The 23,204-nt window shown below is 49.5% G+C and overlaps 1 long non-coding RNA gene across 1 annotated transcript in view; it reads left to right on the top strand.

Moving 5' to 3' along the window:
* LOC140403497 (uncharacterized) overlaps nt 1-22,763 on the top strand; it is a 39,442-nt gene extending 16,679 nt beyond the window's left edge. Inside the window, exon 2 of the long non-coding RNA XR_011938340.1 lies at nt 22,546-22,763. This is a non-coding gene — a long non-coding RNA (uncharacterized lncRNA). The remainder of the gene's footprint in view (nt 1-22,545) is intronic.
* The last annotated feature ends 441 nt before the right edge of the window (nt 22,764-23,204 follow it).

Below are 23,204 nucleotides of genomic sequence, written 5' to 3' on the forward strand. Positions count from 1 at the left end.
TCTGGCCCGGGGTCACTGTCCGTGTGGAGTTTGCACATTCTCCCCGTGTCTGAGTGGGCCTCATTTCCACTCAGCACCCTCTCAGTGGTGTTCAACATGGAGCGGTACGGATTCATCAGGAGGAGGAGGCGATGGTTTGGGGTAATCGACTGGAATGTTTGGCCTGGTGCTATTCATAAGAACATAAGATAAGAACATAAGAACTAGGAGCAGGAGTCGGCCATCTGGCCCCTTGAGCCTGCTCCACCATTCAATGAGATCATGGCTGATCTTTTGTGGACTCAGCTCCACTTTCCGGCCCGAACACCATAACCCTTAATCCCTTTATTCTTCAAAAAACTATCTATCTTTATCTTAAAAACATTTAATGAAGGAGCCTCTACTGCTTCACTGGGCAAGGAATTCCATCGATTAACAACCCTTTGGGTGAAGAAGTTCCTCTATTCATGGACCTACCATTGATGCTGAAGACCCCCAAGGCAACTCGCTCCCACTATACACCACTGTTCCACCACCTCTGCTGGGGGTCTGTCTGGCCGGTGGCCACATCTCCTGTGGTGGGATTCGAACCAAAGTCCCCAGACCATTACCCTGGGTCTCTGCATTACGAGTCCAGTCACCATACCACTACGCCACCGCCGCCCCAGCCTGCTCTCAGACTTTCAATTTAACATTCCCCCTTTCCGAATGTTTATCGTTTATTGTTATAATCTTCACTTGCATCTCAGTGACATAAACCGATAGCCTTCTGTGTGAAAATCTGGTCACTCTGGTAATAAACCTACCTCCAATGCAGCTGAATTGGCCGGTATGAACCAACTGTCCTACCTGCCAAATTCCTCATTTCCGAGATTTGCCGCAAGCTCGGAGGAGGTGGTGGGTCATCAGCAAATCATGAACCGGATCTCCAGCTTTTCAAAGTCTAACACCAATTCAGAGGTTCAGGCTAGCCGTGAGCAGGATTGCCGGGCCAAATGATCTCCTCCTACTTCCCGCATACTGTCAAGACAGGAAACAAAGAATAGGAATTAACGGGTCTTTTTAAAATTGGCAGGCAGTGACTAGTGGGGTACCACAGGGATCGGTGCTAGGACCCCAGCTATTCACAATGTAGATTAATGATTTAGATGAGGGAACAAAAATGTCATATCTCCAAATTTGCAGATGACACAAAGCTGGGTGGGAGGGTGAGCTGTGAGGAGGATGCAGAGATCCTTCAGTGTGATTTGGACAAGTTGAGTGAGTGGGCAAATGCATGGCAGATGCAGTATAATGTGGATAAATGTGAGGTTATCCAGTTTGGTAGCAAAAACGAGAAGGCAGATTATTATCGGAATGGCTATAAATTAGGAGAGGAATGTGCAACGAGACCTGGGTGTCCGCGTACACCCGTCACTGAAGATGAGTAAGCAGGTGCAGCAGGCAGTAAGAAGGCAATGGTATGCTAGCCTTCATAGCGAGAGGATTCGAGTACAGGAGCAGGGAGGTCTTGCTGCAATTATACAGGGCCTTGGTGAGACCACATCTGGAGTATTGTGTGCAGATTTGGTCTCCTTATCTGAGGAAGGATGTTCTTACCTGTTGTGCAGCGAAGGTTCGCCAGGCTCATTCCTGGGGTGGCAGGACTGGTGTACAAGGAGGGATTGAGTTGGTTAGGATTGTATTCGCTGGAGTTCAGAAGAATGAGGGAGGGGGGGATCTGATAGAAATCTATAAAATTCTAACAGGACTGGATGGATATGTGCAAGAAGGTTGTTCCCGATGGTGGTGGTCACAGTCTGAGGATAGGGGGCAGACCATTTTGGACAGAGATGAGGAGATATGTCTTCACCCAGAGAGTGGTCCCTGTGGAATGTTACCACAGGAAGTAGTTGAGGCCAAAACATAGAGGGTGGTCCGTCCCGGCAGCCGGCAAATGGGGTTTCTCAATGTGGGCACCCCCACGCCTTCGGGAAATCCGCATGCGTGAGCGCACTGCCGGTGAAGTGGGGATCCCTCGCTGTCTTCAAGAAGCAGTTAGATATAACATTTGGACGAAGGGGTTCAAAGGAGAGGGGGGTGGGGGAGGCGGGATGAGGCTGTTGAGTTGGATAATCGGGCGTGATCATAATGAATGGCGGAGTAGGCTCGAAGGGCCGAATGGCCTCCTCCTGCTCCTATTTTCCATGTTTCTATTTGCTGAATGCAGAGTTGGCAGATGTCAGCCCCTCGTTAATGACTGACCCGCTGCCTCATTTGAAAAGATACCAGACTGGAAAGGGTTAGACGAATCCTGTTTTTTTTTGTGTTAGAACATAGAACATAGAACGATACAGCGCAGTACAGGCCCTTCGGCCCACGATGTTGCACTGAAACAAAAGCCATCTAACCTACACTATGCCATTATCATCCATATGTTTATCCAATATTTTTGTGGGTCTTGTGATAGTTTTAAAATAAATTATCCTCACGTGTAGCTGTCAGGTGTAATTGTGCCTCTTCATTTCCAGTCCTTGTCCCAGTTGAGCTGTGTCTCGAAAGCGGCTCCTCGGAGTCAGACAGTAGTTTGAAGTCTAAATTACATTAAAAACTATAGCTGGCTGGGGCAGTATATCCACTGAGGATATTGGTAAGCAAGCAGTGATATGAGCCACTATGACAGTATTTTCTCGAAGACAAAAAGATATAGAGGACAGAATCTGTAGCTTAGCAACATAACAGCAGTCACCAAAGGTGACTTTCATTGTTTTGAAGTTCGCTGGTGAAATTTCAGTGCTCAGATTTATCATTGATATTTTCTGAGTTGCTTTTATTAATAAACCTCTCGCACAAGTGCAATAGATTACGGGAAGTCTGTCTCCTCTCTCAGAAACAGCCTCAAACAAATGACGGGCACAGTTAATGTAACGGCTACGTTACTGGGCGGGCAATATTGTGGGTGGACTGATAATCCCAATGAGTTGAGTTTGAGAATCGGAAAGCAGCTTGAAAGAGTCTGGAAAAATTGAAGCCGAAAGTGACTATGGAACAACTGGATAGTAAAATCTTTATTGTCACAAGTAGGCTTTGTAGCCAGTTAAAATGGCTAACTCCCGATTTAGAATGGCGAACGGCAAAGGCCGATGGGAAAGTCAGCCAACAGGACACAAACGAGCAGCTGCAGGTTGAGTGTGTATTTACCTCTGGGAAGGCCAGACAAGATCGATACCAGCAACCATCAGCAGAACAAAACACCAGCAACCTGCATATTAATGAGCAATCCCCGGGAACAATGAGCAACATTTAGAAACATAAAGCCAAACCAGACTCGTCGGCGCCAGCAGGAGCCTACACAAAAGGAGGTGAACGACCACCTCAGGACAGCCCATCGATCAGGGAACCGCTCCAGCATTGGAGAAAATCGAACTAAGTGATTGGGACAAAGTCCAATCACTTGGAAGCAGGTACAGGGTCCGCCCGAAAGGCGGGAAGCCCCTGGGGACTATAAGAATCAAGCCCAAGTTCAAATCGGCCCTCTGCTTCTCTTCTTGACCGGGTCACTCAGCAACGCGAACCAACCCTTGACAGTGGCCGGTTCAGCCGCCGCCGATATCCAGTAAGTCTTACTTCAACGCTCGCTACGAGATAGGCGCTCCCAGCTACCAATCTGTACCAACTTCGAATCCCGCAGGCTCAGAACCCGAACAAAAGGCCATTTGTTTCCCTGACCTGGTGGGCCAGTTCCAAGTTAAGTATTGGCCTGTTAGTCGTAGAAGTAGCTTAGACGTAGAATTTATGCATGAGTAGTGATTACTGTGTATAATAAATGTGCTTGGATTTAAATCTTACTAATCGGTGTATTGGATTATTGATCATTACTCGGACTTGAACCACGTGGCGGTATCAGAAAGATACCTGGCGACTCAAGAGCAAAGGTGATAAAACAGAGCAATTAAACTAAGGCAAAAGTTAACAACATTATTCGGCGACATCCTGACGGGACCCGATCTAAAAGTGGAAAACCACTCCGGGAGAACCCAAGAATTTGAATTAGAGATCCAATTGGAAACAGAAAACCACAAGTGTTCAAGCAGTTCTGATCAATAGTCATAATTCGGAAGTGTGTGTATGCATGCGTAACTAACAGGGCGATAAGGTAAAACTGATAGATATTTGTTGCGTCAAAACTGTCGGAAGTTTGTATATCGGAAAGTAGCGAAAGCCGTACCCGTATTTACAGCACCGCCTTAGCTTCCGTGTTACAAATTTAAAAGAAGCATTCGGATAGGAAAGATGGCAATGCAGGCAATGCAGCGCCGAATGAACCCCGAGGAATTTGCGGTCGCAGCGACCAGCAGCAGTAGAGTAGGACAATGTCCCATTTGGGAGGAAGAGATCAGGAAATATCTCAAAGGGAAAGGATGGCCCCTTTGGAATGAATTGTGTGATAACGAGGAATCAGGTCCCGGGAGTATAGGACATACTTGGTGGGTGACCCTGAGCGAGATCCACAAAAAGAGCTTAGGGAAAGCTCGCAAGCTGATGGCAATCGTGTCCTGCTTGGCACAATTGCAAGGCACAGAGGAGGTCGTTAGGACGCTCCGGAAAGAAGTTGAGGGCATACATCGAATGAGTAAGGTCGATGTAAGCGAGGTAGAAAAGGAGAATTTAGACTTGAGAAGGAAATTGGCAGCAAAAGATGGAGAGATGGATGACACCAAAAGGGCTCACCAGTCTTGTCTGGCACACTTAAGCAGCTTCCAGTCTCAATACGAAAAGGCCTATCAGGACACGCAACGTGCAGTCCTGGTACGTGAGGAAACGGAAAAGCAGGTAGAGGCATTACAGAAACAGTGTAGTGACCTCAAGGCAGCATTGAGAGCACTCCACGCTGCCACCACAGAACAAAGACAAAGCACATTAGACCACGCAAAGTGCCGGAAGCAGATTGCAGAGCTGCAATCACTGCTTTCTGTTCAGAAAGGTTTCCAGGAAACCTTTGGAGAAAGATTAGATCAGGAAGACGGCCCTGATTGGGAAGAGTTGAATGAAACAGCGCAGAGATATGTTCAGGGAACATGTGCGCAGGGAAAGCCACAGAAGAGGAAAGCACCCCAACCCCCCACACAGCAGATAGTTCAGGCTCCAATGAACCCAGTAACCACCCACCGCACAGCCACACCGGACGATGCGGAATTCCTATACTCCACCCCCTTAACAGTGACCCAATTACGGGATGCGTGCGATAACATGGCACCGTTCCTCCCCACCTCAGATCCCCACCATTTCTTTGCCACAGTTAAGCACCAGGCGACCATGTACGGCCTGGATGAGCGAGAGCAAGTGAAGCTCACAGTTTTAAGTTTAGACCCGTCAGTAGCAGCAGCCCTTCCCGACCCACAAGATGTAGGAGGAGGCACCCTTGCAGAAATGCATACCGCGATCCTGGATGCGATCGGGTATAACCGGGGTTACCCCGTAGACGGCCTCAACAAATGTAGGCAAAAGAAATCCGAGCACCCCACAGCGTTTGCTGGACGCCTGTGGATTCACTTTGCAGCAGTCTTTGGAGACTTACACCGCACCCATTTGTCCCCAGACAACATGGCCAAATGGACCCGCACCTTATCTCCCATGCCACAGAAACAGGACAGAAAGCCTGCGCGAGTTATGATCCCTCAGAGGAGGCCCATAACGAGAAGTGGGTAGTGAAAAGATTGTCCCGCGCTTGGAGCAATCTATACAGAGCAAACCCGCTGTTAAGAACACCGAGGAAAAGCAGGCCGGCGCAGATATGCAGGCAGTAAAAACACACCAGAACCCCGCATGGGTGAATGAGGGAAAGAACAGCCCCCCACCCAAGTCACAGGAGTGTTACAACTGCGGACAGTTGGGACACTTCGCAAGAGAGTGCAATGCCCCTAAAAAGCCACAGAGAGCCCAGCACACGGGCACTCTGAGTAAGAAAAAGACATAGCCCGTTCATAGCGTTAGCGCCCGTTCAGATCAGACGGACTTGACTGGAACGGACTGACGGTGTACGGGCTCCCCCAGTTGGGTCTGCGACACCCTTTGGGATAGGTCCGGACGACCGGTAGTTGCAGCAAAAATTCGGGGACAGCCCATCGAATTTCTCTGGGACACAGGAGGGTCCCGCACCACAATAAGTGCCTCCACCATGTTTCAAAAGGACACGTGGCCCACTACAGCCACTATCACACTCAGCGGCTTTACAGGCCACTCACAGCAGGGACACATTACAGCCCCTGTACCCATTCAAATCGGTACCATCACCACCAAGCACCCCGTGGTTTTAGTTGACCTGCCCCACACAGCAGAACACATTCTGGGAATCGATTTCATGAATTCCCATAATCTTTCATTTGATCTAGTCAACCAGTGTGTCTGGAAGATGGCAAAATCCGCAAGAGCCCCCGCAACGCTCAACATAGGAGAGTACACAAATAAAATTAGTGCCGTAGGCGAATTTTAGTTCAACCCGACCACGCTTAGCACGGACAAGCAGGTTAGGGCAGTTCTGCAAAAGAACAGGGCAGCATTCGCGACCCACAAGCACGACTGTGGACGGATGACTGGCTCCGTACAAATAACAGGAACTGACCCTAGACCCCCAAAACCCCCAAGAGGCAGAGGGAGAAATCTCAAAGGTAATAGAAAGCTTATTAGAGCAGGGCGTACTTAGATCAGTAGCCTCCACTAATAATGCCCTGATTTGGCCAGTGAGAAAGCCCGATGGATCATGGCGACTGACCATCGATTACCGGGAACTCAACAAAGTCACCCCCACAGCAGCCCCCACCGTAGCAACAAGCCCCAAGACCATGCTCAAGCAGGGACTCAATTCCTGATTCTTTACGGTTTTGGATGTCAGTAATGGATTCTGGTCCATTCCATTGGCAAAAGCGTGCCAGTACAAATTTGCCTTCACTGTCAGAGCGCAGCAGTACACGTGGACATGCCTTCCACAAGCCTTCCACAACTCCCCCTCCATTTTCCACTGACAGCTGGCAAATGGTTTAGCCAAATTCTCTCGCCCCGAATGTCTGGTACAGTATGTAGACGACCTACTACTGCAGACAGACACCAAGGAAGAGCACATTGAGCTACTGTCCGAACCCCTGGAACTATTACACTCAATCGGTTGTAAAGTCAACCCCAAAAAGTCCCAGATTTTGGAAGAAAAGGTGATATATTTGGGAACAATTATCACACATGGTAAACGCGAGATCGAGCTTAAAAGGATTGACTCGATTGCTAAATTGCCCCTTCCCCAGAACGTTTCAGCCCTCCGGTTGTTTTTAGGACTGGTTGGCTACTGCCGAAACCACATTGACGGTTTCGCCAGCAAGGCAGCACCCCTCTCAGACCTCCTAAAGAAAGGAGCCCCCTGGGAGTGGCTTCCGCAACATACGGATGCTGTGGACTCTTTAAAACAGGCACTCATAGCAGCCCCTGCATTACAAGTCAGATTCGAGCAGCTAGATGGACCCTTCACTTGCAGGGACAGGATATCACTGTGAAAAGGACAAAGACACACACCTATTTAGCTGACAACTTACAGTACCCTGGAACCCCCCATGAATGTGAAATTATCTCTCCACACCACAACACAGGCCCCTTTACCGCTAAAACACCCCCCAGCACACGGACACGTGTGAATCCATAAAGATCTATGTGGACGGATCTTCCACAATCTTGGATGGGAAGCGCATAACAGGTTGCGCTATCTATGTCGAGGACGCACAGGGACGCGCCCTCGAGGAAATATTGTTAAGACTACCCGGACACTTAGGGGCGCAGGCAGCAGAGTTCGCGGCCATCGCGTATATAGTGGGACACCCAGATTCCTTCCCCAGCCATGCAGACATATACTCGGACAGCCTCTATGTCTGCAACAGCCTCACGGAATTCCTGCCCCTGTGGAAAGCAAGAGGATTTGTTTCCACAGACAGAAAACCCCTCCCCTCAGCCCCATTGCTCCGTCATATTTTAGAAAGAGCCCAGAACAGGACTTTTGGGATAATCAAAGTCCGCAGTCACCATCGTTCCTCCCCCCCTGGAAAGGTGAAAGCCGACGCACTGGCCAAAGCAGGTTCCAGGCATGGATACCTTTGGACACCCCCCGAAAGCGCCCCAGTGAGTGCAGTTCAGGTCTCACAGACAAAGATCGAGGATCTAGTAGAGGCCCAGAAGCAGGACACCAATCTCAGGGAGATTGTAAAAGGACAATATCCAGCACCCTATGAGAGATTTAGAAATGCACTGACCACACATGACGGTGTGGTGTTAAAAGACACCCTTTATGTGGTTCCTGAACAGGACAGGAATCAACTGATTTGTTTGTTCTATGACGGTCATGGACATCAGGGAATCGATCCCACTACAGCCCATCTCAAGCAGCTTTGTTGGTGGCCGAATTTAAAGGAAGATGTAAACCATTACATCGAGAATTGTCTTATCTGTGCCCAGAATAACCCGGACAGATATGCCAAAATGGCCCAACTCAGCCACACCCGACCCGTTAATGGCCCTGGACTAACCTCCAGATCGATTTTATAGGACCATTGCCCCCTTGCAGGAATGGCTATAAATATGTACTTGTGGTAATTGACATATTTACAAAATGGGTGGAAGCATTCCCAGCCCGCACAAACACTGCAAAAACCACAGCCAAGATTTTGACCCACCACATCTTTACAAGATGGGGACTCCCCCGCAGCATTGAATCCGACCAAGGTTCCCATTTTACGGGACGTGTCATGCAGAACGTCCTCACGATATTTGGCATCACCCAAAAATTCCACATAGCATACCACCCACAGTCGAGTGGTATTGTGGGGCGCATGAATCGGACCCTAAAATCCACCCTCAGAAAAATGGTCCAGCAGAACAACACCACTTGGGACTCAGTCCTCCCTTTTGCGCTGATGTTTTTGCGTAACACAATTTCTACTTCCACAGGTTACACCCCACACACCCTCATGACCGGACACCCCATGAAAGGCACAGAATTTTTATTAGGTTTGGACTTGACCAGCCCCGAAGTGACGGCCCTCACACACGAGAACGCAGTGGAACAATTAGTGGAAAATGTTAAAACGGCTCAGCTAGCAGCCGCGGTACGATTAGGCACACGAAAGAAACAGAGCAAGGCCTGTTTCGATAAGACAGTGCATGTGACTGAGTACAGTATAGGACAGCAAGTTATGCGCTCTGTCTATAACCCCAGCACATTCCTGTCACCAAAATACTCGGGTCCGTATTCCATTGCGGACAAAGTAAGCCCTTCCGTTTACAAAATAAAGTACCCCAACGGTAAGACTGCGTGGTTTCATATAAACCAGCTGAAGGCATATGGACCACAGTCGAACCACACACACCACGTCATGCTTGACGCAGCACACCACATCCCGCCCACAGCCAACGTAACCCTACCCTCCCCCAACACGTCCAGCCCAGCCACGGACTCGACCTCGACTCCACCCCCAACACATACACTCCGCCCCGGAACGCCCACAGACTGCAGCAGCAGAGACAGCGACTGTGACTCGGACGATAGCCACTGCACGTCTCCCTACTATCCCCATGCAACAGGACCCACACCCAGCGATTCCGACTACGATCCAAGTGATCCCTTCATGATCACTTTCCTAAATAAACCCCACCACCGACCACCGAACCACACTGACGACCCCGATTTTGTCCCCACACAACTAGACCCCAACTATTGGCACCGAGATAACTTGTTCCGACTCGTCCGCAACGACGAGAGCGACCCCACCTCACACCATGCAGCCCTTTCAGCCCTGATACACTCAAGCGTTTGGCACCCGGGAGAAGAGGACGACCTTGGGTCTGACTCCCAAACCGAGAACCCCTTTGCGACCCTGTTCGCAACCGAGAACTGAGGTGTCCAGATGATGTTTTAGAAGGAACCGCTTGGGAGAAGTGTTGTCCTTTCTGATGGAACCTGCAGAATCTTTTATGTTGCTTGTAAGTTTGTTAAATGTTGTATGTCCGACAGGAGAATTTTATTTTCTCACTGCCCCACGCCTATTCGGCCGAAACCTCTGAGGACTTGCCTACAGAGACTCACCATTGTCAGACACTAGTTCAGCAGAAACCTCTGAGAGTTTGTCTGCAGAGCCTGGTTAAGGAACCAGACGCCCGTTCATAACTGCCCTTCTGGTTCGAAGGAAAGAACCACTACGGCAGCCCCACCACGATGACTACATTTCTTGCCCGTTCTTGTCGGTTGCTCAGGCAGTGGAGAAATGGCTTGGGACCCGTCCTGCCTGGGAACCCCCCCTCTGGTCAACTACGCTCGGGTAGGAGAGATACGGCATTGGTAGCCGTCCTACCCGGGGTCTCCATCCAACTCTTACCCGTCGCGGCCCGTAGGCACTTCATTTTGGCACTTTCAGTTCAAAAAGTTTTGTTTTATTTAGGTAACCTTTAGGTTGCCAACCAATGCTATTTACATCCTGAAACATTTGGATGGTAAATTGCACAGTCTGCGAGACGGCTCGCACTGGTTCATTATTGGGAAGTGTGTCTTGTCCTAAAATTAGATTTTTTGAAAAAAAATGAGGGAGTCACACATAGTGACCAATTATAAAGGGAGTAATTGGCACTATAGGACAGACTCACTATCGTACGAGATATTAAACAAAGATAGTTACAGACACTATGCTTGTTTCCACAGAACTCCAGATGTTCCAGGACCGGAGAAGAGTAGAAAGAAAAGGAAAGAGAAGAGCCATGAGGACTTCCTTCATATGGATCAGCATCATCTTTATGGACATTTGGTTGCGCGTGAACGCGAACCCCATGACCTCAAGCCCCCCCGCCGTTAATGATTCACTTCCCCACAGTACCCAGAGCCCAGTCACCAGCGACACCACATCATCTTGGTGTGCCAGGTTTATAACCTGGTACTCCCTGTCCTATGTAATGGAAACCTTACTGGTATTAGCGATACTCTGCTGCTTAGTGCAGACTATGCATCTACGGAAATGGAGGAGAGCCTACCGCGCTCGAACCCCGGTATATAGGATCAGATTCCCTATGTTCGGATACGACCAGACCCCCGACCCCCGCGATATATAATAAAGAGCATTCACTTGTGTTTATTGTAAATAAAGAAATGTAAAGAACTGTTCATGACCAAATTGTATGATCCTGAGCTTGACTGCCAAGCCAGGAAAGACTGTGTATGAAATGCTATGATTTTGTTGTATGATTGAGGAAGGTAGGATAATGAAATGTTTAAGTGAGTGTAGTGTATTAATAAGGAGCGTAACAGACATCCACAGACGTTGAAAGATGCCCTCGTACGAACGGGATATGGCACTCGACTCATCGATCAACAGTTCCAACGTGCCACAGCGAAAATGCATGTCCCTGTTTGACATAGTGCCCTTAGAATTGTTAGCTAAACGTTTTTTGCATAGCTATGGTCAGTGCAGAGGCCATGTAGGAGGTGTCCCCCCTGGTCAGGGAATGGAAAGCAACATAGTTATGTGATCCTTCACGCTTCGTGTTAGGATCACAAGGAGGGAATGTAGCCAGTTAAAATGGCTAACTCCCGATTTAGAATGGCTAACTCCCGATTTAAAATGGCGAACGACAAAGGCTGATGGGAAGGTCAGCCAACAGGACACAAACGAGCAGCTGCAGGTTGAGTGTGTATTTACCTCTGGAAAGGCCAGACAAGATCGATACCAGCAACCATTAGCATAACAAAACACCAGCCACCTGCATATTAATGAGCAATGCCCGGGAACAATGAGCAACATTTAGACACATAAAGCCAACCCAGACTCATCGGCGCCAGCAGAAGCCTACACAAAGGGAGGTGAACGACTACCTCAGGACCGCCCATCGATCAGGGAACTGCTCCAGCATTGGAGAAAATCGAACTAAGTGATTGGGACAAAGTCCAATCACTTGGAAGCAGGTACAGTGTCTGCCCCGAAAGGCGGGAAGCCCCTGGGGACTATAAGAATCAAGCCCAAGTTCAAATTGGCCCTCTGCTTCTCTTCTTGACCGGGTCACTCAGCAACGCGAACCAACCCTTGACGGTGACCGGTCCAGCCACCGCTGATATCCAGTAAGTCATACTTCAACGCTCGCTACGAGATAGGCGCTCCTAGCTACCAATCTGTACCAACTTCGAATCCCGCAGGCTCAGAACCCGAACGAAAGGCCATTTGTTTCCCTGACCTGGTGGGCCAGTTCCAAGTTAAGTATTGGCCTGTTAGTCATAGAAGTAGCTTAGACATAGAGTTTATACATGAGTAGTGATTACTGTGTATGATAAATGTGCTTTGGTTTAAATCTTACTAAGCGGCGTATTGGATTATTGATCATTACTCGGACTTGAACCACGTGGCGGTATCAGAAACATACCTGGCGACACAAGAGCACAGGTGATAAAACAGAGCAATTAAACTAAGGCAAAAGTTAACACCAGCTTGCATTAACACCGCAATGAAGTTACTGTGAAAATCCCCTAGACGCCTGTTCGGGAGAATTCAGAATGTCCAAATTACCGTCTTTCGGGACTTGTGGGCGGACACCGGAGCACCCGGAGGAAACCCGCGCAGACACGGGGAGAACGTTCAGACACGGCACAGACAGTGACCCAGCGGGGAATCGAAACTGGGACCGTGGCGCTGTGAAGCAACAGTGCTAACCACTGTGCCACCGTACCGTACTGTGATCTTTAATGTCGCCGGTAAACAGGCCAGGGCTTCTGAAGCAGAGTGGTACAAACGCAAACGTTAAATCTGTTCCATTCCCCAGATGCTGCCGAAACGCCAGAGGCGTTCCAGCATTTTCTGCTTTTATTTCAGATTTCCAGTATCCTCAGTATTTTGTTTCTAGTTCGGGGCCTTGGCTCAATGTCTTGCGTAATTAAAACAAACACTAAATATTATACAGCAGAATGGCAGATAATAAGGAGTTACTCGGGAAGAAATGCTAGAACCATAACCTGTAGCAATAATTGTCCACGAGCAGGGCAGCACGGTAGCACAGTGGTTAGCACAGTTGCTTCACAGCTCCAGGGTTCCAGGTTCGATTCCCGGCTTGGGTCACTGTCTGTGCGGAGTCTGTACGTTCTCCCCGTGTCTGCGTGGGTTTCCTCCGGGTGCTCCGGTTTCCTCCCACAGTCCAAAGATGTGGAGGTTAGGCGGATTGGCCGTGATAAATTGCCCTTAGTGTCCAAAAAAGGTTTAGGGGGGGTTACTGGGATACAGGGATAGGGTGGAGGTGTGGGGCTAGGGTGGGGTGCTCTTGCCAAGAGCCGGTGCAGACTCGATGGGCCGAATGGCTTCCTTTTGCACTGTAAATTCTATGACTCTATGACTATGATTTAGCAGCAGGACCAGTGTTTGATAAAAAAAAATTTAGAGTACCCAATTCATTTTTTCCAATTAAGGGGCAATTTAGTGTGGCCAATCCACCTACCCTGCACATCTTTGGGCTGTGGGGTGAAACCCACGCAGACACGGGGAGAATGTGCAAACTCCACACGGACAGTGACCCAGGGCCGGGATCGAACCTGGGACCTCCGCGCCGTGAGGCCGCAGTGCTAACCCACTGCGCCATCGTGCTGCCCTGCAAGACCAGTGTTTTTTGTGTAGAAATGTGAAGATTGTCATTAACGTGTCTTCTGTTCCCTCCAATCTGCCCAACAATATGTTAACCTTGGAACCAAAACATTGAGGGAACTAATTTTATTTCCCAAGTCAACTATTGTTTGGCTTCGCTTTGTGAGATTGTCAGTGGCGGTTTTGTCACTGTGAACTTCACACTATATGGAAAGTGGATTGATTAGCTAACTATGTGCAGGAACCTTACAGCTCATTTGGGAGGAATTTCAACTGCGCGATGAAGGGACAGCCTGACAAGCAACTGACTGAAGTCAAAATAAATACATTCGTTTTGTCCTTTGTGGGAATTCAAGTTTGGTCAGTTAATTAACTTTCTTTTCTTACTCTACAGCACTGGCCACATTTCAAAACTACTTAATTTGCTGTAAAGCACCCGGGTCGTCCCAAGGCTGTGAAAGGGGTCTATGGATGCAAGTCCGCCTTTAATCACAACACACAGCCGAGGAGTGTAGTAGTGGCTGTTTTTGATTTATATTGGTGACTACTTGCAATTTAAAATTTGCCGATGACATGAAACCTGGAAGGGAAATAGTCTTCCAGAGGACACGGCCTGCTTGCTGGAATGGGCGACACATGGAAAATGAAATTGGATGCAGAGAATTGCGAGGTGATACATTTTGAATGAGGAGCAAATGGGCATAAAAGTTGTGTGTTTGTGGTCAAAGTTTTGTAGGTTCCAGGACAAGTAAATAAAGTGAATGAAATCCTGGGCTTTCTAGAGGCAGAGGCCCAGGAAGCTATTCCAAACCTGTACAAACACTAGTTCAGACTCAGCTAGAGTATTGTGTCTACTTCTGAGCACCACATTCGAGGGAGGATTTGGAGAGGGTAGGGAAGAAGTTTACCGGAATAATTCCAGGGATTGTAATTAACTTGGAGCATCTGAAGAATCTGGGAGCCGCTCCCATGAGAACCGAGAAGGCTCAGAGGAGATTCCAGGTGTAAAGGGTTTAGATAGAGTTATGAAGGAAACTGCTCCCAATGGCTGATGTGTCGGGACCCAGAGGGCACGGATTTACAGATCGGGAAAAGAACCCGTTAGTTAGCGACAGGAGGATAAATCTTTCAAGTGGTTAGGATTTGGGATACACAGACAGAGAGGAATTGGATAAATGTTGAAGGAGAAATAATTGAAGGATATTGGGAAAGAGTAGGGAACAGGAATAGTGAATAGGGAAGCGATAGGCTGAATAACCACTTTCTGTGTTGATTTGTTCCATGATTCTAACTCATTGCTGAGGTTGTGATGATGTTTTTTTTCAAAATATCGAATGGGACGCGGACCCTCCTCCTGTCGGCAATCATTCCCGCATTCACGCTGTGTTCGAAAATTCTGGGTAAATCTGGACTCGAAACGTTAATACGTGCTCTGGCCATAGAACATAGAACATACAGTGCAGAAGGAGGCCATTTGGCCCATCGAGTCTGCACCGACCTGCTTAAGCCCTCACTTCCACCCTATCCCCTCCTAACCTTCTTTTGGACACAAAGGGCAATTTATCACGGCCAATCCGCCTAACCTGCACGTCTTTGGATTGTGGGAGGAAACCGGAGCACCCGGAGGAAACCCACGCAGACACGGGGAGAACGTGCAGACTCCGCACAGACAGTGACCCAGCGGGGAATCGAACCTGGGACCCTGACGCTGTGAAGCCACAGTCTGAGCCACTGTGCTACCGTGCTGCCCTGAAATAATTTCTGTTAAATAAATAGCACAGTTAGCTCTTTTCTCGCCCCACAGATGCTGCCAGACCTGCTGATATTTTCCAACATTTTCTCTTTGGTCTCGTTGGGTGTTTGAAAATTCCCCTGGCTCGACATTGCTGCACCTATCGACTGGGGTCTTCCGAGCCCGGCACAGCTTCCCTCGGGGGCTGCACTGGAGCAGAGTGGAGTCGGGCGGGGGGGGGGGGGAGGGGGATAAGCCCTTTTTTACGGCACTAGTTACCATATGGTAAGGTTAAAGGTTCAGTTTGAATGTTGGTGAATGGGTGGGTGGATTAATTGGTAGAGGTGGGTTGGGGGGGGTGATCTGGCAGGGGTGGGGGTGGTGAGGAGGATGGATGGGTGAGTGGGTAGTCGTGTTGGGGCGCTGGTTGGGTCAGGGCAGGTGGGTGGTCGGGGGACAATTGGGTTGGAGAATAGTTGGGTTGTCGGCTCGGTGACCAGGTTTGGTCTGTAGTCATAGTCGGGTCATGAGGGTCGTTGGGGGTGGGGGCTGGGAGGTGGGGGTAAGTTAGGGAGGAATCATTTTGCGGCGATCTTTTCACCAGTAAATGGAAGATTGATATGGTCTGGAATTCTCCCTAACCGAGCGTTCCAGACGGCATGGGATGGTTTCAATGGAAAATTCTATTAACAAGCAATGGGACGATGGAATCCCGCCACCATCGAATGGCGCGCGCCACTGAGAAACTCGCCGCTGGGAAATCGCAGAATCCCATGGGGTGGATTCTCCGACCCTCCGCGGCGAAATCGCACTCGGGGGAGGAGAATTACCGAAAATAGGCCCCCACGCTGACACGCGATTCCCCAGCGACCGGAGAATCGCCGCCATTTGCGCGATTGTTGGAAAAGGCACCCATCCGGCGATTCTCTGCGCTCGACCGGCCAAGTGCCCACCGAGTCCCGCCGGCATGGTTCTAATGTGGTTCCACCCAGCGGGAACCCGGAGTCGTGGCTGATGGTGGCGTTAAGGTGGGGGGGTGCGTGGGGATCGGACACGGGGGGGGTCCTCAGCGATGGGCGGGCCCGCGATCGGGGGCCACCGATCGGCGGGCTATCAGGATCCGGGCCCGCTGTGTGGCTCCCTGGAGAATGGGGAATCACCCCGGACTTTCGAGGAAAAAGTCCGGAGTGATTCTCGCCAATTTTCCGGCGGACATGGGGACTTAGTCTCCCAAAGGGAGAATCCCGCCCCAGATGTCTTTCTCGGGATTAATTACAGGGCAGTCATCTCGCAAGGGCATCAGCTGGCACTCAAGCTAACAAGACGTAAGTTATACCGCAGGCTGTGCATTGCAAGATGATGGAGTACAAAAGCTGGAAAGTCTTGGTGAGACTGTGCTGGACCTTGGTGAGACCACACCTAGAGTACCGCCTACAATTTGTGGGCCCAGTTATACTTCCCTTGGAGGCAGTTCGGAGGAGGTGCACTAGGGTTGATTCCTGGAATGAAGGGCTCTTCTTATGAGGAAACACAGCAGCAGATTTGTACACAGCAAGCTCCCATGAATCGCAAGGTGAGGTCCAGATCACCTATTTTTGTGATGTCGATAAATATTGGCTGCTCATATTCAAATATTCAAAGCAGTGCCACGGGGTAATTTACATCTACCTGAGAATCCAGACGGGACCTTGCTTAATGCTCCGACAGTACGGGCAGTGGGACATGAACCCAAATCCTTTTGACTCAGAGGTGGGAGTGCTACACACTGAATCACAACTGATGCTGGAAGCCCGCAGTGGGATCTATAGGAAGAATGGTTTTATTGAGTGACTGCCTTTAGGTGCATCCTCCCCGTGGTTGTAGTCTGTGTTTGATGCATGTTGACATCTACACTGAAGCATTTCTCATTCTGACATGATCTCTGCAGGTTTTTTTTTGTGTGTGATTAATTAAACTCGATTGCGAGGAAGTAATGCAGTCAGTACGTATTAAAGTAATTTAAATTGCACATTAGCAAGCATCCTTCGAGTTAGAGCACACATGAATAGGTACTTCTAATGAACTGTTATTTACTCCCGATGTTGGACAAACTCGTGCAAATAATGGAAATTCTCTGACCTGTAATTTAAATAATTTCAATAAATGGTTCTGACTTCAGCACAGTAGGGTTAACAGATGAACAGGATGGTCATTGTAGCTTCAGTCTACAGACAGTCAGCCTATTGTTTTGCTTTTAAGATTCCCTCTAAGGCTCCTGGAGAGATTGGAAGCTGCACTGGAAAGAACTACTTGATTCCATGTTATTCTGGATGTAGGACTGTCTACTTAGTTTCTGATGAATAGGCTGTACTCTTGCTGCAAGAGGCAAATGCTCTACAGGGGAGTTTTAATATTCCAGCATTTAAAAAAAAAAAGCACTTCTGCAATTTATTCTTTGCTGGCAAGGTCAGCATTTATTGACTGGACCTAGTTGTCCTGTGGTATTGGTGAGCAGTCTTTAAAGGCTATAATTTTCTTTTGTAACACTGTGAAGCGACTGATAGGCTTGCTGGGCCACCCAGAGGGCAACTAAGATGATAAGAAATAGGAGCAGGGTTAAGCTATTCGGCCCCTCGGCATTCAGTAAGATCCTTTTTCCTTATTCATGAGGTGCAGGCGTCGCTGGCTAGGCCTGCATTTATTGCCCAACCCTAATTGCCCTTGAGAAGCTGGTCGCGGGCGAACTGCCTTCTTGAACTGCTGCAGTCTGTGCAGTGTAGGTACACCCACTGTGCTGTTAGGGAGGGAGTTCCAGGATGTTGCCCCAGCGACAGTAAAGGAACGGCGATATATTTCCAAGTCAGGGTGGTGAGTGACTTGGAGGGGAACCTCCAGGTGGTGGGGTTCCCAGGAATCTGCTGCCTTTGTCCTTCTAGATGGTAGTGGTGATGGGTTTCGAAGGTGCTTTCGAAGCAGCCTCAGTGAGTTCCTGCAGTGCATCTTGCCACTGTGCCTTGGTGGTGGGGGTGTGAGTGCTTGTGGATGGGGTGCCAATCAAGCGGGCTGCTTTGTCCTGGATGGCATCAAATTTCTTGAGTGTTGTTGGAGCTGCACTCATGCAGACAAATGGAAAGTATCACACTCCTGACTTGTGCCTTGTAGATGGTGGACAGGCTTTGGGGAGTCAGGAGGCGAGTTACTCGTTGCAGGATTCCCAGCCTCTGACCTACCCTTGTAACCACAGTATTAATGTGGCGAGTCCAGTTCAGTTTCTGATCAATGGCAACCCCCAAAGATGTTGACTGTGGGGTTTCAGCGATGAATGTAGAGGGGCGGTGGTTAGATCCTCTCTTGTAGGAGATGGTCATTGCCTGGCACTTGTGTGGCGGGAATTTAAGTTGCCACTTGTCAGCCCAAGCCTGGATATTGTCCACGTCTTGCTGCATTTGGACAGGGACTGCTTCAGTGTCTGAGGAGGTGCAAATGGTGCTGAACATTGTGCAGTCATCCGCAAACATCCCCACTTCTGATCTTATGATGGAAGGAAGGTCATTGATGAAGCAGCTGAAGATCATTGGGCCTAGGACACGACCCTGAGGATCTCCTGCAGTGATGTCCTGGAGCTGAGATGATTGACCTCCAACCACCACAACCAGCTTCCTTTGTGCCAGGTATGACTCCAACCAGCGGAGAGTTTTCCCCGATTCCCATTGACTCCAGTTTCCCTAGGGCTCCTTGACGCCATACTGGGTCAAACGGTCTTGATGTCGAGGGCAGCCACTCTCTCCTCACCTCTAGATTTCAGCTCTTTTGTCCATGTTTGAACCCAGGCTGTACCGAGGTCAGGAGCTGAGCTCAGCACTGGTTGCACCTTTGGGTGATCTGCCTCAAATCCATCTTTGCTGCACCATCCCTATATTCCTTGGTTGCCATAGTGTCCAACAATGTATCGATCTCCGACTTGCGTATAATTGATGATTGAGCCTCCACGGCTCTCTGGGATCGGGCATTGTAAAGATTCACAACCCTCTGAGTGAAGAAACCTTGCCGCAGCCCAGTAATAAATGACCAGCCCATTTCCTGCGATGTGCCCCCTAGTTCTAAACTCTCCAGCCTGGAAAACAACCACTTGGAGTAGACACTGAGAGATCAACACTGTTGCGCCCTTTAAGGATCTTGGGCGGGATTCTCTGTTTCAGAGACTTAAGTGCTGATGCCGGGACAAAATCAGTGGACTTTTATGACAGAACAATTGGTGCCGGTTCCGGAGCAATTCCGGAACCGTTAATGGGTTAGCACCGGTGCCAGGTGGAACATGAGCGATTGTAATGGAAAACGTGTCGGATTCGGGGTTGGGTTTGGCACTTGAGAGGCTGACAAGCTGCAGCCAAATATTAGCACGCCACTCCCCACACTCCTTCATCCCACCCGCAGCACAGTAGCACAAGTGGATAGCACTGTGGCTTCACAGCGCCAGGGTCCCAGGTTCGATTCCCTGCTGGGTCACTGTCTGTGCAGAGTCTGCACGTTCTCCCCGTGTCTGCGTGGGTTTCCTCCCGGGTGCTCCGGTTTCCTCCCACAGACCAAAGACGTTCAGGTTAGGTGGATTGGCCATGATAAATTGCCCTTAGTGACCAAAACGGTTAGGAGCGGTTATTGGGTTACGGGGACAGGGTGGAAGTGAGGGCTTAGGTGGGTCGGTGCAGACTCGATGGGCCAAATGGCCTCCTTCTGCACTGTATGTTCTATGTTCACCCAACAAGATGGCACTGGTTACATTGCGGCACGCCCATCCCATTGATGGGTCGGCTGGGACCAGAGGGTACCTAGTGGGGTCACCTGGGGGGGACACATATGACCCGTTAGGCAGGCAGTAGCGTGCAGTAACATTATTGGATAATGGTCTGTTTGATCGGGCGGAGGTCATGTGATAAAACCTCTTGGAATGTATTCAACCAGAGTTGGCAACCTAATTGGATGAGGAACCCTAGACGAGGTGATTGATAATATTGGTTACCGTAGGAGAGTTGGACAGGGATTTGGGGAGGTTCAATTGGAATGTGTATATTCTGTTTTATAAACTTCAGAGCCTGCCAGACAGGTCAAGATAGACATTTTAAGCTTGTAATAATAATAATCGCTTATTGTCACAAGTAGGCTTCAATGAAGTTACTGTGAAAAGCCCCTAGTCGCCACATTCCAGCGCCTGTTCGGGGAGGCCGGTACGGGAATTGAACCCGCGCTGCTGGCCTTGTTCTGCATTACAAGCCAACTGTTTAGCCCACTGTGCTAAACCAGCCCCATATGTTCTCACACGACGTGGGAAATGGCGAGCTTTGCTTTGACTAGAACGTTCAGTTGTAAATTGTTGACTTTTCAATGAACATATTCGGCCATCAGGGGGGAAATTCTCCCCCAACGGCACGATGTCCGCCGACTGGCACCAAAAACGGCGCCAATCGCGCCGGCCCAAAGGTGCGGAAGTCTCCGCATCTTTGGGGGCCGAGCCCCAACATTGAGGGGCTAGGCCGGCGCCGGAGGGATTTCCGCCCCGCCAGCTGGCGGAAATGGCGTTTGTTGCCCCGCCAGCTGGCGCGGAAATGCGGCGCATGCGCGGGAGCGTCAGCGGCCGCCGACAGTTTCCCGCGCATGCGCGGTGGGGAGAGTCTCTTCCGCCTCCGCCATGGTGGAGGCCGTGGCGGAGGCGGAAGGGAAAGAGTGCCCCCACAGCACAGGTCCGCCCGCGGATCGGTGGGCCCCGATCGCGGGCCAGGCCACCGTGGGGGCACCCCCCGGGGTCAGATCGCCCCGCAGGACCCCGGAGCCCACCCACGCCGCCTGGTCCCGCCGGTAAATACCAGCTTTGATTTATGCCGGCGGGACAGGCAATTTCTGGGCGGGACTTCGGCCCATCCGGGCCGGAGAATTGAGCGGGGGGGGTCCCGCCAACCGGCGGGTCCCACCATGACCCGGCGGGGGGTCGGAGAATGACGCCCCTGATGTCAGATATTTTTAGGGGCTGTTTAGCACAGGGCTAAATCGCTGGCTTTGAAAGCAGACCAAGGCAGGCCAGCAGCACGGTTCAATTCCCGTAACAGCCTTCCCGAACAGGTGCCAGAATGTGGCGACTAGGGGCTTTTCACAGTAACTTCATTGAAGCTTACTTGTGACAATAAGCGATTTTCATTTCTTTTTCATTTCATATTGACTGACACTCCTGGGTGGGTGTGTCAGATGCTTAGGTTCAAGGTCGTCGTTATACGAGCATATGGACATGCAAAATAGGAACAGAAGAAGGCCATTCGGCCCCTCGGGCCTGCTCCACCATTCAATAAGATTTTGGTTCAACTTATTTGTGTCACATTCGCCATTTATCTCTGTTAACCTTTGATTCCCTTGTCTAAGAAGAATCTATCGACCTCTGCCTTAAAAAATATTCAGTGATCCCGCTCCCACTGCCTTCTGAGGCAGAGTTCCAAAGTTGCCGAGCCCTCTGAGAGGAAAGATGTTTCCTCATTCCTGTCCTACAAAGTCGACCCCTAATTTTAAAACAGCGCCCCCTCATTCTGGAGTCACCCACAAGAGGAAGAATCCTATCCACATTCAGGATCTTTGATGCTTCAATATAACTGCCGATTTGATCATGTTTATAAAATATTAACAAAGGAAACATTGAGAATAAAATCATGATGAAAATCTTTAATGCCCTGGCCTATGGCTGGAACCCTGAGATTTAGATCACTGCCCACAAGTTTTTTGCCGGCACCTGCTATTTTAAATATATTGTTTGCTGAACCTCTGCTCAGTTATTGTTTTGACCTTGTTTTGCCAAAGCAGCATCTGTCGGTGTGGACAGTGTCTGCTGGAGGACACTCCATGTCATTGACACTCAGTGACGTTCAAAGAGACCCTTTTCCTAATCGACCTTCCCTCAGGAAAAAGAGCGAAGCTATGCCCCTATCTCTGAAACAGCCCAGAAACATCTGCACCAATGAGTGCTTCTGACCTAAATGGAAAATGTGGCTTTTTCTGTTGCAATGTCAGGTTGGATGTTAACTGCAAATGAGACTGAGTCACCCTGACGAAAAGAAACAACCAAAAAGCCTCTTAGTCTGTTGTACCAGACGCTGTGATAATGTGAGATGTCCTTTATTGGAGAGCTGATTTGCTGAGGTTGCGTTTCACGGCTGTTTAAAAAAAAATATCAAAGCAATGCAATTGACCTTTTCGCTCCTTTAGAATTGCAGAATGCTTTTCATTTTTAAAAGTGATGGTGTTGCCTTTCTGGGAATTGTCAAGCAGGCCTGGTTCCTGAAACGATTCAGAGCCAGCTGAAGAAAATCTCCAGTGCTGCCTCTCCAGTAACGCTCGTGGTGTAGCTGCCCAGGCAGGTGGAGCTTTGCGTTCCTGTTTTATCACCAATCACGCTGAAAATTAAATCAATATGGAATGTGAAATGAGCAGTTGTATTTTTTTACAAGACCCAATTAAGACTCCTAATATGGGGTTTGAACACCCAGATTTCTCACTCAGGGACAAGAGAGAATCTATCTGAGTCAAGGTTCACATTCATTTTGTTTCCGACATTTCCACAAAGAGTGCGAAGAGAGTCAGGAGTTTACAGAAAGTGTAGCTGACTGGGAGCAGGGTCGGAGGGCGGAGATCTAGTTAGTCCACAGGGCAGCTATATTCTGTCAGGTAAGAGGGGATGTAGGCTAGGCCAGTTACATGCTCCTCCTGTAGGATGTGGGTGGTGAGGGATACCACCGGTGTCCCCACTGACTATACCTGCGGGAAGTGCACCCAACTTCAGCTCCTCAAAGACCGTGTTAGGGAACTGGAGCTGAAGCTGGGTGAACTTCGGATCATCCGGGAGGCAGAGGGGGTGATTGAGAAGA

Source organism: Scyliorhinus torazame, chromosome 28 (assembly GCF_047496885.1).
Source record: "Scyliorhinus torazame isolate Kashiwa2021f chromosome 28, sScyTor2.1, whole genome shotgun sequence".
Lineage (NCBI taxonomy): Eukaryota > Metazoa > Chordata > Chondrichthyes > Carcharhiniformes > Scyliorhinidae > Scyliorhinus > Scyliorhinus torazame.